The 13,315-nt window shown below is 35.8% G+C and overlaps 1 pseudogene; it reads right to left on the bottom strand.

Annotated features, from left to right (window-relative positions):
- Positions 1-2,610: 2,610 nt before the first annotated feature.
- Positions 2,611-9,436, bottom strand: LOC103276624 (annotated as a pseudogene).
- Between the last annotated feature and the right edge of the window lie 3,879 nt (positions 9,437-13,315).

Raw genomic sequence — 13,315 nt, 5'->3', positions numbered from 1 at the left:
AAAAATAAAACATTTTCTCTATGTTCTCTGAAGTCTCTGCAAGAACTTTCTCTAAATCTGGGACTATCCTTTGCTCATTTCTACCTGAATCTTATTCTATATATTTTTCTTATGCATGTAACTTTATACATTTTTAGTTGTCCAGCATATCAAACAGTATTTTTTGCCACCTTACACATTTCTCTGAATATGTTTTCTCAAATACTAAGCACAGAATTACATGTATGTGAATACCTTTATGTTTAGGTTCTAAAATATTAATATCTTTGATTATGGGATTCTGAGTCAAGCCCTGTACACAATATTATGTAAGATATACAATCCTCAAAGGCAGTCCTCATTTACAATGGTTTTGCTTATAGTTTTTCAACTTTATGATGGATTTATCTGGACATAAGCCTACTCTAAGGTAAGGAACTTCTTAAGACCTATGATAGGATAATAGCTTATCCTAAATTGCTTTCACACCATGATAAAACTAAAAAATCCAGAGCTAAACCACCATATGTTGGGAACTGTCTGTTGTGTTGTTACCATTCAATGCATTTTTGCTTAGGATATTTTATTTATATTTGCAAGGGGATCATCGTGAGGCAATCCCTATAAGTTAAGTAACATTATTCATGTAATGAAAAGAGAAGACAAAAATATGTTGGGTTTTAAAAACTTCTGTCTCTAAGAAATTAATTTAAGTATTATGAACTTGAATCCATATTTTACAATGTAGATCAAGACATTGCTGTTCTTGTGACATAGATACACAGACACGAACTTTTTATTTTTATTTTTAAAAAGCAGGATTTATTGAGAGGACAGAAAGACTCCCACAGTGGGAGGAGACCTGAAGGGTTTGCCTGATATGAACTTTTAATTAGAATGAATTTCACTGCTTTCTACAGATTTGCCAGTAGATGACTTTCAATGAATAAGAACTTTTATTGCTTTATTGACTAAAGCATTATTTGTATAATCTCCCATTATTTGTTGTTTTAATTCTTTGCCTGTTAACCAGAGACCCTAACCTTACTTTTTTTACCTATATAATGCTAAAATAAACCTTTGTCTTCCAATTTCCCAGTATATTATACTTTAAATTCTGAATTAAAAATAAATGCTAAGATAAAGTTTGCAAAGCTTTTCTAGTCCCTTAAGTTAGTTCTGAGTTTTAGTGTGTGTATATATATATTTTACTGGTATGATACTTCAGAAGTTTTTCTATTGCTAAGCCCAATGAGAGTCCCAGTTCCAGTGCCAGCAGTAATTCTAGAAGCCAGATTCCTCTGAGTGCAGAAAAGTCATTTATTGTAACAGAGAAGCAAAGCCTTTTACTAGAGAAATGTTCCCCAGACCTACAAGCTTACTACAAACCTTCATCTTCCAGAGTGTACCTTCCAACATAAGCTGTTGTACTAAAATTATAAAGTACTTCTGAATAAACCTATGGCATGTTTATAAGAAATAATTTCTCTTAAAGTAGCCCATAAGGAGAAATATAGCAGGTAAACAAGACACTCAACAAAAAGGATGGTTTGAAATGTAATTGGAAATTATTGTTTCACTGCAGAGCTTTTTTAATTAGTTCTTCAGATCATAGCAATGATTATCCAAAATAATTTTTAACTTATTCTAGCAAAAGTCTTTCCAGTACAATGATATTTAAAAATAATTATCAATGTAAATTTTTGTTATATTTTGTTGTATAAAGTCATACAAATGATAATACCATTATTGCGTAAATTCTCATTGCTTTTCACAAACTTGTGCACTGTAGTAGAAATGTAAAATGGTGCAAATGCTATGGAAATCATTATGGCAGTTTCTCAAAAAAGTAATAATAGAAGCACCATATGATCCAATAATTTTACATCTTAATGTACATCCAAAATAACTGAAAATAGAGTATTTACAAAGTTTTTGTTGTTATTTTATTTTATATTCAAGGAGTACGTGTACAGATTTGATACATGCATATACTAAGTAATGGTGAAGTTCAGATTTCAAGTGAACTCATTTATTTTTATTTTTATTTTATGTTTTTGAGTTGGAGTCTCACTCTGCCGCCCAGACTGGAGTGCAGTGGCTGCTCCCGGCCACCCCAGCCTCGACTTGCTGGGCTCCGGAGATCCTTCCGCCTCAGCCTTCCAAGTAGTTGTAACTACAGGCGCCCACTATCACGCCAAGCTAATTTTTGATTTATTGTAGAGACGAGGTCTCGCCAAGTTGCCCACGCGGGTCTCGAACCCGCGGGCTCAGGCAATCCACTCACCTCAGCCTCCCAAGGCATGGGATTACAGGCTGAGCCACCGAGCCCGGCTTCAAGTGAACTCATTATCCAAATAAATACTGTACCTGATAAGTAATTTATCATTTGTGTTCCCCTCCCATCTTCTCCCTCTTGGAGTCCCCAGTGACTATTATTTCCGTCTGTATGGCCATAAGTATCCATTGTTTATCTCCTACTTACAAGTAAGATTATGTGGTATTCGACTTTTTGTTTTTGTGATAATGACCTCCAACACCATGTTGCTGCAAAGGTGCTGATTTCATTGTTTTTATGGCAGTATAGAATTCCATGGTGTCAATTTACTATAGTTTTTTTTTTTTTTTTGCTGTATGTAGACAGTATTTTTTCTTTTAATATAAAACTGTTATCACTGCCACAAAATAGAACAAGTTTCTGATTATTTTACAACGGTGGACGAGGGGGAAGGATCAGGAGGTGGGTGGAGAAGGGTTTTGTGTGTTTCGTGTTGGAGGAAGTGTCCAGACCATTGATCTTCCCTTCCCTGCCCATGCTGCTCCTCAGCTCGGGTCTGTCTCTTTCCCATGAAATGTTGAGTACAAATATATGTGCAAATGCGCCCTAGAACTTGAGAAAAGAATAGGGATTTTTTTAAAAAAATAGTCAAAAGGTTTTCTTCATTTTATGCAAAGATTTTAGTTGAAGGGTTTCTGGTAGAGTATAGAAAACACCTCAGCTTGGCTTGTGTACACGTTTGCATTGTCGGAGTCTTGGGTAGCTGCACGGGCCAGAGGCCGGGTAGCCACCAGCTCTAGGAAGCAGAGTTGGAACTCGGCACAGGGCCCTGGTGGGACTTGAGAGAGGGTTGCTCGGCCAAGACCCCGTCTTGCAGCAGACTGGCATTGCTTTGGGGTTGTTTGGTCATCAACTCAGTAATGCTGAAGACAAACTGCGGGCAGCCCAGCATGACGTAGCTGCCATGGTGCAGTAAGGCTGTGCCCTCAGAGCTGGTCCCACTGCCCCAATCAAGCTTGAGCTGCTGGCTTTGCAATTGCAGGCTCTCCACTGCTGCCTCTGGGCCTGGGAACTCATCATGGCAACCACCTCCTCACTTGGCTTTCTTTGTTGTGTTTCTGGTGCCTGATGACACTGCACTTTGGCAGCCATACTGCTTGGAGGACTTGTCGGGGTCTTCTCAGAGAAGTCATATAAATACAGCACATTACCCACCGTAGTCCCATGCTTACATATAACAGCTCATAATGTTCAGTATTCTCATTGTAGAATATGCAAGTGTGTTGCCTGGACATGTAGTTACAGCGACCACAGCTTATAAGGCACACATCCATGTCAGCTCCTGTCTTGATGTAGAGGGTTCGAAAGCACATGTTCACATCTCCTCCCAACCCTAAGAGGAGGTAGAACACAGCTCGACCCTGTACTTCCTTTCTTTGCACTCCCATTTGGTGCCCTTAGGAAATCAGCGAATGTGTCCCGACACTGCACCATAAAGGTTGGACCCGGGAAGGGAAAAGCTGATGTATTTTCTGTAAGGCTGGAAACTTGATCAACTTCTCGTCCAACATATTTGTCTCGATTTCCCCACTGACGCGAAGTGAGTTGATGAGTTCCACCATGGCAATAGAGTTGTCTGGGAAAGAGGGTACGGCTAAATCGCTTCTTATGGATAACTTGCAGGGGCTGACCTTGCCATCTGATGATGACGCTGGTGAGCAGAATCGTTGGTTGGCTCCTGAGGCCAAGATACCTTCTCCTGCTGCTTGCGGGGGAGGGAGCACCTGGGTGGCATTTGGGCGTAAGACCAGTGGCCTTGAATCTGTCAGCGGGAGGTCCTTTCTGTGATTGGACAGTCTGTCTCTGCAAAATGCTGGTGTTCTGGTTGCTGGCACAAGAGCTGGGAATGGAAGGGGGCATGTTGGGACAGGAACCAAACTCCTCTGGGGGCAAGAAGTGGAGCCAGTGGAATTTTCTGTCTTTATAGTAAAGTCTAGCCTGAGCAACAGAGTGAGACTCTGACTCAAAAAAAAAAAAAAAAAGTCAAGGAACAGCAGATGTTGACAGTTATACAGATTATAAACTGCTGGTGGTAATGTAAATCAGTTCTGGAACATAGTATGGAAATTTATCAAAGTAAAGGTAGAACCACCATTTGACCCAGCAATCTCACTACTGAGTAGCTACCTCTAAAGGAAAATAAATCACCATGAGAAAAAGACACCTACATTTTCATGTTCGTTGCAGCACTATTGACAATAGCAAAGTCATAGAACCAACCTAAGTGCCCATCAACAGTTGACTGGATAAAGAAAATGTAGTGCATATAAACCATGGAGTACAATGTAATCATGACAAAGAATGAAATCGTGTCCTTTGCAGCAACATGGCTAGAGCTGGAAACCATTATTTTAAGTGAATTAACTCAGAAATAGAAAACTAAATACTGCTTGTACTCACAGGAGGAAGCTACACAAAGAGTACACATGGGTGTAATGATAAAAATAATAGAAACTGAGGACTCTAAAACAGGGGAGGATGAGGGGGCAAGGCTCAAATATTATCTATTGGATACAATATTCACTATTTGGGTAATGAGTACACTAGAAGTCCAATCCCCACCAGGACACAATATGTCCATGTAACAAACATATACTTTTACTCCCAACTTTAAAATTTAAAAAATAATAAATTTTTAAAAAACTTCAAAAGTTAAAAAAAAAAGCTTAAGATGGTAAATTTTATGTCTGTTCACAATTTTACCACCAGCAGACCCTTTTTATCCTTGACAGTGGACTTGGTAGCCAGAGTACTGCCATGTGCCCCCATCTCTCCTACCTTGCTCTTTTCTCTAGTGGTGTCCAGTCTGCTATTCCCACTCTTTTGTTCATGTGACCAGTGATTAGGGTCTACTTATGAGTGAGAACATGTGGTATTCAGTTATTTGTTCCTGTGATAGTTCACTTAGTGTGATGTTCTCCAGTTACATCTATGTTACTGCAAAGGATATGATTCTGCTCTTCTTTACGACTGTGTAATATTCCATCATGTATATGTACCACATTTTATTTATTCAGTTCATTTTTGATGAGACTCTGAGACCAGAAGTTTGGTTCCATGTTTTTGCTATAGTGAATAGTGCTACAATGAACATACATGTCCAGATGTCTTTTTGTCAGAGCTATTTTTGTTATTCTGGGTATATACCCAGAAGTGAGATTTCTGGATCATATGAAAGCTCAATATTTAGGTCTTTGAGAAAACACACTGCTTTCCACAAAGGTCTAACATCCAGTATCTACAAGGAATGCAAAAAAATTGACAGAAAGAAAATTTTAATAACCCCATTAAAAATGTTGCAAATGACATAGACAGACAATTCTCCAAGAAAGACATTTAAGCAGCAAACATTAAAAAATGCTCAGCTTTGCTAATCATCTGATAAATGCAAATCAAAACACCAATGAGATATCACCAAATACCAGTAAGGATGGTTATCATTAAAAAATGCTTTTTTTAAATTACTAGTTGAGAATTTAGCTGGATATAAAATGCCAGGTAAAAGTATTTATTAACAAGTATTGCCCTATCACCTCCTAGGTCCATTAGTATTGTTGAGACATCTTCCTGCTTTCTAGTTCTTGATCTATCATCTACTTATTTTTACCAGGAAAAAAAAAATCTGATTTCTATTTGCCTCTTATTTTTTGAAATTTCACAGTCAGATAGTCTTTATATTTGCTTTTCTGTTTATTCCACTAATTCAATGTAGGAAAAAGTCATGTTAGTTAATTAGACTTCATCAGTTAAATGAAAAGTAGCTTGCTTTTGTTAATACAGCTACAGAACAGTTCAAGATCAGAGCCTTAAGCAGGCAAAATTGTTTCAAAAAACTTAATCACTCTAAAATTTTGTTTTTTAGTGTCTTTAATTTTTAATAGTTTTGTTAAATGATATTTTCTTTATTTTTATGGTAGTAACTTCAAAATTTTTTTAGATATATTTCTATCAGGCAAGAGGTAGCTCATTAAAATATCCAGAGAAGAGTCGTTGCCTTGCTAAGCTATGGTTTGGCTATGTGCTCTCTGAGCTGCAGCCAGGCCATGTTTTCTTAAACTCTGCCCCCTTCCCCTACCTTGGGAAGGTGAATCTCTTCTTTCTCTCTCTCTCTTTCTAATTTAGTTTCTAAATAAACTATATTTTCAAATCTAAAAATATCAAGCCGAGCTCGGTGGCTCAGCCTGTAATCCCACGCCTTTGGGAGGCTGAGGTGAGTGGATTGCCTGAGCCCGCGGGTTCGAGACCCGCCTGGGCAGGTGAGAACTCATCTCTACAATAAAATCAAAAAATTAGCCGGGCATGGTAGCGCGCACCTGTAGTTCCGGCAACTCAGAAGGCTGAGGTAGAAGGATCGCCGGAGCCCCGCAGGTCGAGACTGTGGTGACCGGGAGCGGCCACTGCACTCCAGTCTGGGTGACAGAGTGGACTCCAACTCAAAAAAAAAAAAAAAAAATCAGAGAAGAAAAACAGGTAAGCATGGATGGCCAAAATAAAAAAATAATACCTTGATTTAGTAAAATGTAGAAAAGAGACATGAGGATTACTGAAGGTGGTTAAGAAGGTGGTATTCCACTCTGTTGCTTCTATCCCTTTGTGGATAGACCTAATATTTTCAGGGCTTAAAGGATATAAGATTTCCCAAAACTATTTTCCTATTTCCTGCTTTATATAATAGGTACACTCCGATACAGTGCCAGTATTTTTACTTGAGATTTTATAGCTTCACTGCACAGGGATGTAAAATGCATTTGGCTTGGAGTCATTTTGCAGCAATGATGCTATGACTTTGAGGATAGCTGCTATTGCTTTTCTGTTTGTTTCTATTACAAACTCTATAGACCCAAAGAGGTAGCTTTTATTTGATATCATCTGACCAAATATTTATAAAATACTGACCCAAACTTTGCATTTGTGCATCTCTTAAAATCATATCCTCAGGATGTGGATTTTGAGCACTATGAGTCACTCAAAGCATTTGTGCTGGATAGAATAGGGAGATGATGAAGACATGACCAAGAGGTTAGGGATTCATTGTTTGCTCTTTGGCAGGACCCTCAATTATTGCTCTTTACATGAATGTAAAACTAAGATTGCAACTGAGAGTAAATGATTCATCAGCGAATATTATTTCCCATGCTTACATATTTAAAAAAGCATAATTGCAGTTATCCATTCCTTAAACTGTTTATTTTGGTTTGACTAGTTATATTAGTGATACCGCAAATCTCACTTAGAGGAGTGATAGGCTAATTTTGCTATTGCCATCATAACAAATTGTTTGACTGCTAATTCAAAGTTTTAAGAACTTTTAATATCCTCATGGTTTATTACCCAAGATACTGTCTTTCAAAACTTATCTTCTTATTTGCTATGGTTTAGTTCATGGATACTCTCAAATGTGCTATGTAAAGGATAAAAATGCTTTATCTCTAATAAAATAAAAAATGGAATATGCATAGTCATGTGGCAGTACACATCTGTACCTAAGTGAGACAAATATTATGGAAATAGTGACCATTTCAAAAGAAACTTTTGGTAACAAATATCTGTAATCCATACTATCTTAAGAAGAGACTTTTTGAAACTAGAACGCATTACAGACAGAGCCCTTGCATTTTAAAAATTATAACCATTTAAAATAATATTTGACAATTTGCATTTTTTAGTTCGGATTCTACTTTAACTATTATTACAGTGCCAGATTCTAGGGACCAACTAGTTTAACATTAATCACTGCTTCCCCATAAACACTTGAAAAAAAATTAAAGTACTTCATGTAAACTTTTGATTTGGACTATACTTTGTGTTAATAACCATTTTTACTATTTAGTAATGGGAAAATATACATTCTTCTTTAATTGATCTAAAATTAATTTAATTATGAAAGTATAGTAAAATAATTTCATTTTTGCTATTTATCCTTATTAAATGTAATTTTACTTGCTTTTAAAGCAAAAATGTAGGGATGAACCTATCTTATAATTTATCGTAATTATTTTTTATCTTTTTAAGCTAATTTTTGAATGTTATTTGGTCTATATCTAAAAAGAACCTAAGCCTCCAATCAGTATCTTCCAGACATTGAATGCTTCCTCTGTCTGTCATTTTACTAATCTCTGGGTTTAAGAATAATAGATATGAACTGGAGATCAGAGGAAACAATTAACCTTGAGAGGAAGCACACAGAGCTCTAGTTAATGGAAATATTTCCATTAATGGAAACATTTTTCACATGAATAATATGACCTTAAACACATCCTGGTTACCATTATACAATAATACAAATTTCTTTTGAATGGCTTCAGGCAAATAACAAATCAATGAAATGATCAAAAGCTTATTAGTGGAGAATTTTCTAAATCTATGCCATGCAGAGAACTTTGTCACATTGATATATAGTTGAAAGACAATAATGATTTCTTTTCAATACAGAACTCAATGCTTTGTAGGATAGGAAAGGACATTATCAGAAAAATTAAAATACATGATATGCAACATTTAGTATTTTTAAAGCTGATAATTTTTAAATAAAATATGCTGTCCAGGTGTTTTCTTACTTAGAATATTTTATTTTATTTTTACATGTTTCCATTTTTCTGTCTTGATTTTTTTTCACTGTGGTTATAGTGTCAGCTTTCAAGATTTTGGAAAGTAAAATATACGTCACTTGTTAAAATATTTTTTATTCTATCATATTGGGTAGTACACTCATTCACCATTACACTGTAAGACTAGGATTGAGCAGCAACCCACCTAAATAATAGCTAATCAAAGTAAGTGTTTTCAATCTCTAGCCTGAGTAGAAATTACCTGAATGCTTTGCTAAAACAAAAATTGCTGGACTTACCCCCAGAGTTTCTGATTCAATAAGGCTTAGGTATTTGTATTCTTGTCATTTTTCCCATGTGATGGCACTACTAGTCTCGGGCTCACGCTTTGAGAATCAGTGGCTTAAACAACTGCGTTTTCTAACCTCTGATGACTTCTACTCCCCAACCATCTCCTCTTTATCTCCTTTTCTGGCATTTACCAAATATCCAAAATTCAACTAATAAGTCACCTCCTATGAAAAAACTCACCAAGTTCTGCTGTCTTATATTTGGCACCTGTATCTGTCATGTCTACTCAGAAGACTGAAACCACACCGTAATTTGAAAATAGAAAGTAAAATATGAAGAATGTTATTTATAATAGGGCAATGTAGTAATGTGCGCTTGCCAGTAAGAATTAAAGAGACCCTGAGAAATACAGGAATAGTAGATACAAGGAACAGCCAGTGCCCCCGAGGACGTGATCCAGACCTCATAAAAGAAGACATGGACAAGGCTCGCTGAATGACAGAGAAGTCTCTCTGGTATTGCACCATGGGAATTCTCTGGGACTCTCTCCTCTAAGGTACGAGGGGAAGCAGTTTTCAGGATGGATGTTCACCTCTGTGCACTAGAGAAACTGGGCCTCGCAGAAGTTGCACATGCTGTGAGAGTCTGGTGCTGAAGAAGTTGCCCCTGCTGCAGGAACTGAGCACTGGGATCATCAAAGGAATATACTGACAGAAGCACCATGAAACAGGAAAAGAAAAAGCCCCTTCACCTTGCTATGTTTCTAGCAACCACTACTGACAAATCTTAACATTGTGCCATCTGGGAAAAGAACAATGTTTAAAGGAACCTTGTTAAATTTTCCCAGAGCAGTCAGTAATGAGTGGATTTGGATCTGAGATCCAATAAATTGATAATTAGCATGGTGTCCTTCCTAGTTGATCTGGGGGATATATTATATACTCAAAAAATATATTGAACTGAACCTCCATAAGTATGATTTATAATTTATTGGTATAGTCAACGATTGGTTCAATAGATATTATTAAATATATAATATCATTTTATAAATTGCATCATTATTTTACCACTAGTATTCACAAAGTACCTAGAACATATAAGCTCAGCAAATATTTATAGAATGCCTATCACATAATAAAAGTCAAATGCCAAGTCAAATATTTTGAAATGACGTTAGATGTTTATATTCTGAATTTCAGAGGAAAGTAATAAATAAAAGTGTACATAGGTAAAAACCTATACAAGCAGCCATGTCTGTTAGGACTTTTGTGCTATAAAATTTAGAACACTTTACTTAAAGTGATCTAGACAACACAGAGGACACAATATATTCACATAGGTTATATGTTCATCTACGAATAGTCTGCTTTTAGGTGAGACTTCATATATTCCTATATGATATTCAACAGGTCATATATATACTCTATGTTCTACCATTTGTGGTATTAGTTTTATTTCTGTTTGATATGGTTATCCCTTGCTAGATCCAGATTCTATCCTTTTATTTGCAAATTGCTTTATGTGGTAGAGTCACACATTTGGTCACCTCACTCTGTCTTCAATTATAAGCAAAACCCAGTCTCCAGCTCATGGTCTGGCTTAGGTTACATAACCTTAATCTATTTGTAATCACTGTAGGCATGAGAATGCGGCGCATTGGTTGACTTAGCCCTGGAATAAGTACCCATTTAATGTAATCATATTTAGGAACCATCTTATAGAAATACTAATTCATAAAAATAGTATCAATAAATTGACATATAAATTGTTCAATTTAAATAAAAATCAGTTACTCATAAAAATGGTACTTTAGGATGATAAGAAAATTGTACTGTTTTACTATTGCTTAAATATTACTCATATGTCTTATACATCAAAATGTGACATGATTATGCTATTTATAAGAATGAGAAGTACCTTATAATTCAATCTCTATAAATGAAAATAAAAGGCTGGCATAAAAAGAGGAGAACTTAACTTTCATTTATTGCAAGTAATATTAGAGCAAGAAGGGAACATGAGATCTCATATTATATCTCAGCAGAGAAATAGAATAGGTAAAGAACACTAGAGAGATTACTAATATTTGCAGTCTCTGTGTATGTATACTTGAGCATATGTACACATATGCCACTTAGTTCTTAGGGACACCTATATTATCACATTTAATCCTTATAGCCACCCAAGGAAAGTAGGCAATCATTATCATCATCTTGCAAATGATACAATCGAGGATCTAACAGATTAACCATTTACTCAGTCACCCTGCTAATAAGCCTTAAGGCTGTTATTTACATCCAGATAGTTTGCTCTCATAGTCTTTTCTCTTAAACACGACATTATTTTTCTCTACCAGGACATACACCACATAGAAATAGTTTTGGTCCTACAAATAGCTGGTATCTCCTTCCCAAACATGTCATGGTAGGCCCTTTCTAATCCAGCTCAAATAGTTCTTTTCACCTTTTCCTCCCAAGACCCTCATAGAAACTCAATGTTTTTGCCATTTTATCTTTGTTTTATTTTCTCAACACTTATATATTCCTTTAAGAAGATAATTGTTGATACCCCACATTTATGTTTTTATCCTCACTATTTTTCCACCCTATTGAAAGTGTTTCCACCCTCCATACTTAGCTCCTTATCACCCCTACTTGCCAACATAAATCGTTGTACCACAACCAATCCATATACCCAATCAAATTTCAATGTATTCTCTCTCTCCTCCCTTCAATAGTCCACCACCTGTACTTTTTCTGCTGCCTTCCTTCCTTAGACTAGTTAAGGACACTCATTCCCTTCCTCATTAAAACTCTTCTGTGGGAAGGTATGAGAAGGATTAATCAAGAATGGAAATAATTAGTCTGGTTCTTATATGTTAACCCCTTACAATTTCTCTCCTTTTCCTACCATAGTTACTGCCACACGTACCTTTGCTCTCTTAACTCTCTCCACTCTTACAAGTTCTCCATTTTAGAGTGATCTTCCAATATCCTTAAAATATACACAGGTACCTTGATATTACATTGGAATTTAGAATCCTTAACAAGTCACACAAATTTACTCTCATCTCTCACTACTCCCTCTCATTATTCTTTACTATTGACCCATGGTACCACTTGCAACTCTGCAAAGATCCTTTGTCATGTCTCCTTGATGCCACAGGACTCAATATGAAATTTGCTTGACTATCATCTTTTTTATTGTTGTTGCTGTTGTTTGCTCTCCTTACTCTTAAAATTTCATCCATAGTCAGCTAATCTGGAAAACGTATTTTCAGTCTTCATGATCATAAGATATGGGACATTTCTTTTGATTCTCATGTTCTTTTATAATTGTACTCATCAATGTGTATCCAGATAGGCAAACATATTTTTTAAAACAGCATATTGAAACTGATGCGTCAAAACAGTTTTCTTCCAATTTTCTTTTATACTGATTTTAAAAAGTAATGCATTGATACAAATTTAAAAATTACAGAAAGTATAAGAAAGAAAAAAGATTAATCATTAACATGATGAAATAACTACTCTTTCATTTTGTTATTTAAATTCCCAGTATTTTTCATGATAAATATTACCTAATTGTGGTAAATATTTTATTTAACTCTCTTATGTAGTCTCCATTTTGTGACAGTTGCATTTTCCATGGCATTTAAAACTCTAAAGTTTGGATTTAATGTCTGTGGAATTATCTGACAAATGTGCTGTGTCCATATTATGGAGAGTCTAAATTTTCTATTTTTAAAAATTAATAGTAATAGTAGTAAAAATAAAACATTTGCTGAGCACTTACTTTATGCATGGTACAATGGAGAAAATTTTATGTGGATAATCTTATTTAATTCTCACAATAATCCTATGAAGCAGGTACTATTTTTTCACACATTTTCTGAAGCATAAATCCATCTCAGAGAGATTAAATAACTTATGCAAGGTCACAGACCAGCAAGTAGGGTGCCAAGATTGGAAGTATTTTGATTCCAGAGAAGACTTGTCTTTTTAACACAAAGACCACAGAAGCTTTTGCTTCTCTCTCCCCAATGTACTCTGCAAAATGCTGATTATCTGCTTTACTTGTTATTCCTGGAAACATTTTTGGTTTGCGCTTAGCCCTGTAGCTCTTCCTGACCTGCACACCCTGTTCTTCCTTTTTTTCC

The sequence above is a fragment of the Carlito syrichta genome, unplaced genomic scaffold (genome assembly GCF_000164805.1).
Source record: "Carlito syrichta isolate Samal-C Ts95f unplaced genomic scaffold, Tarsius_syrichta-2.0.1 Scaffold316276, whole genome shotgun sequence".
NCBI classification, from domain to species: Eukaryota; Metazoa; Chordata; class Mammalia; order Primates; family Tarsiidae; genus Carlito; species Carlito syrichta.
The sequence above is the reverse complement of the archived record's forward strand: the minus strand, read 5'-3'. Positions and strand labels throughout refer to the sequence as shown.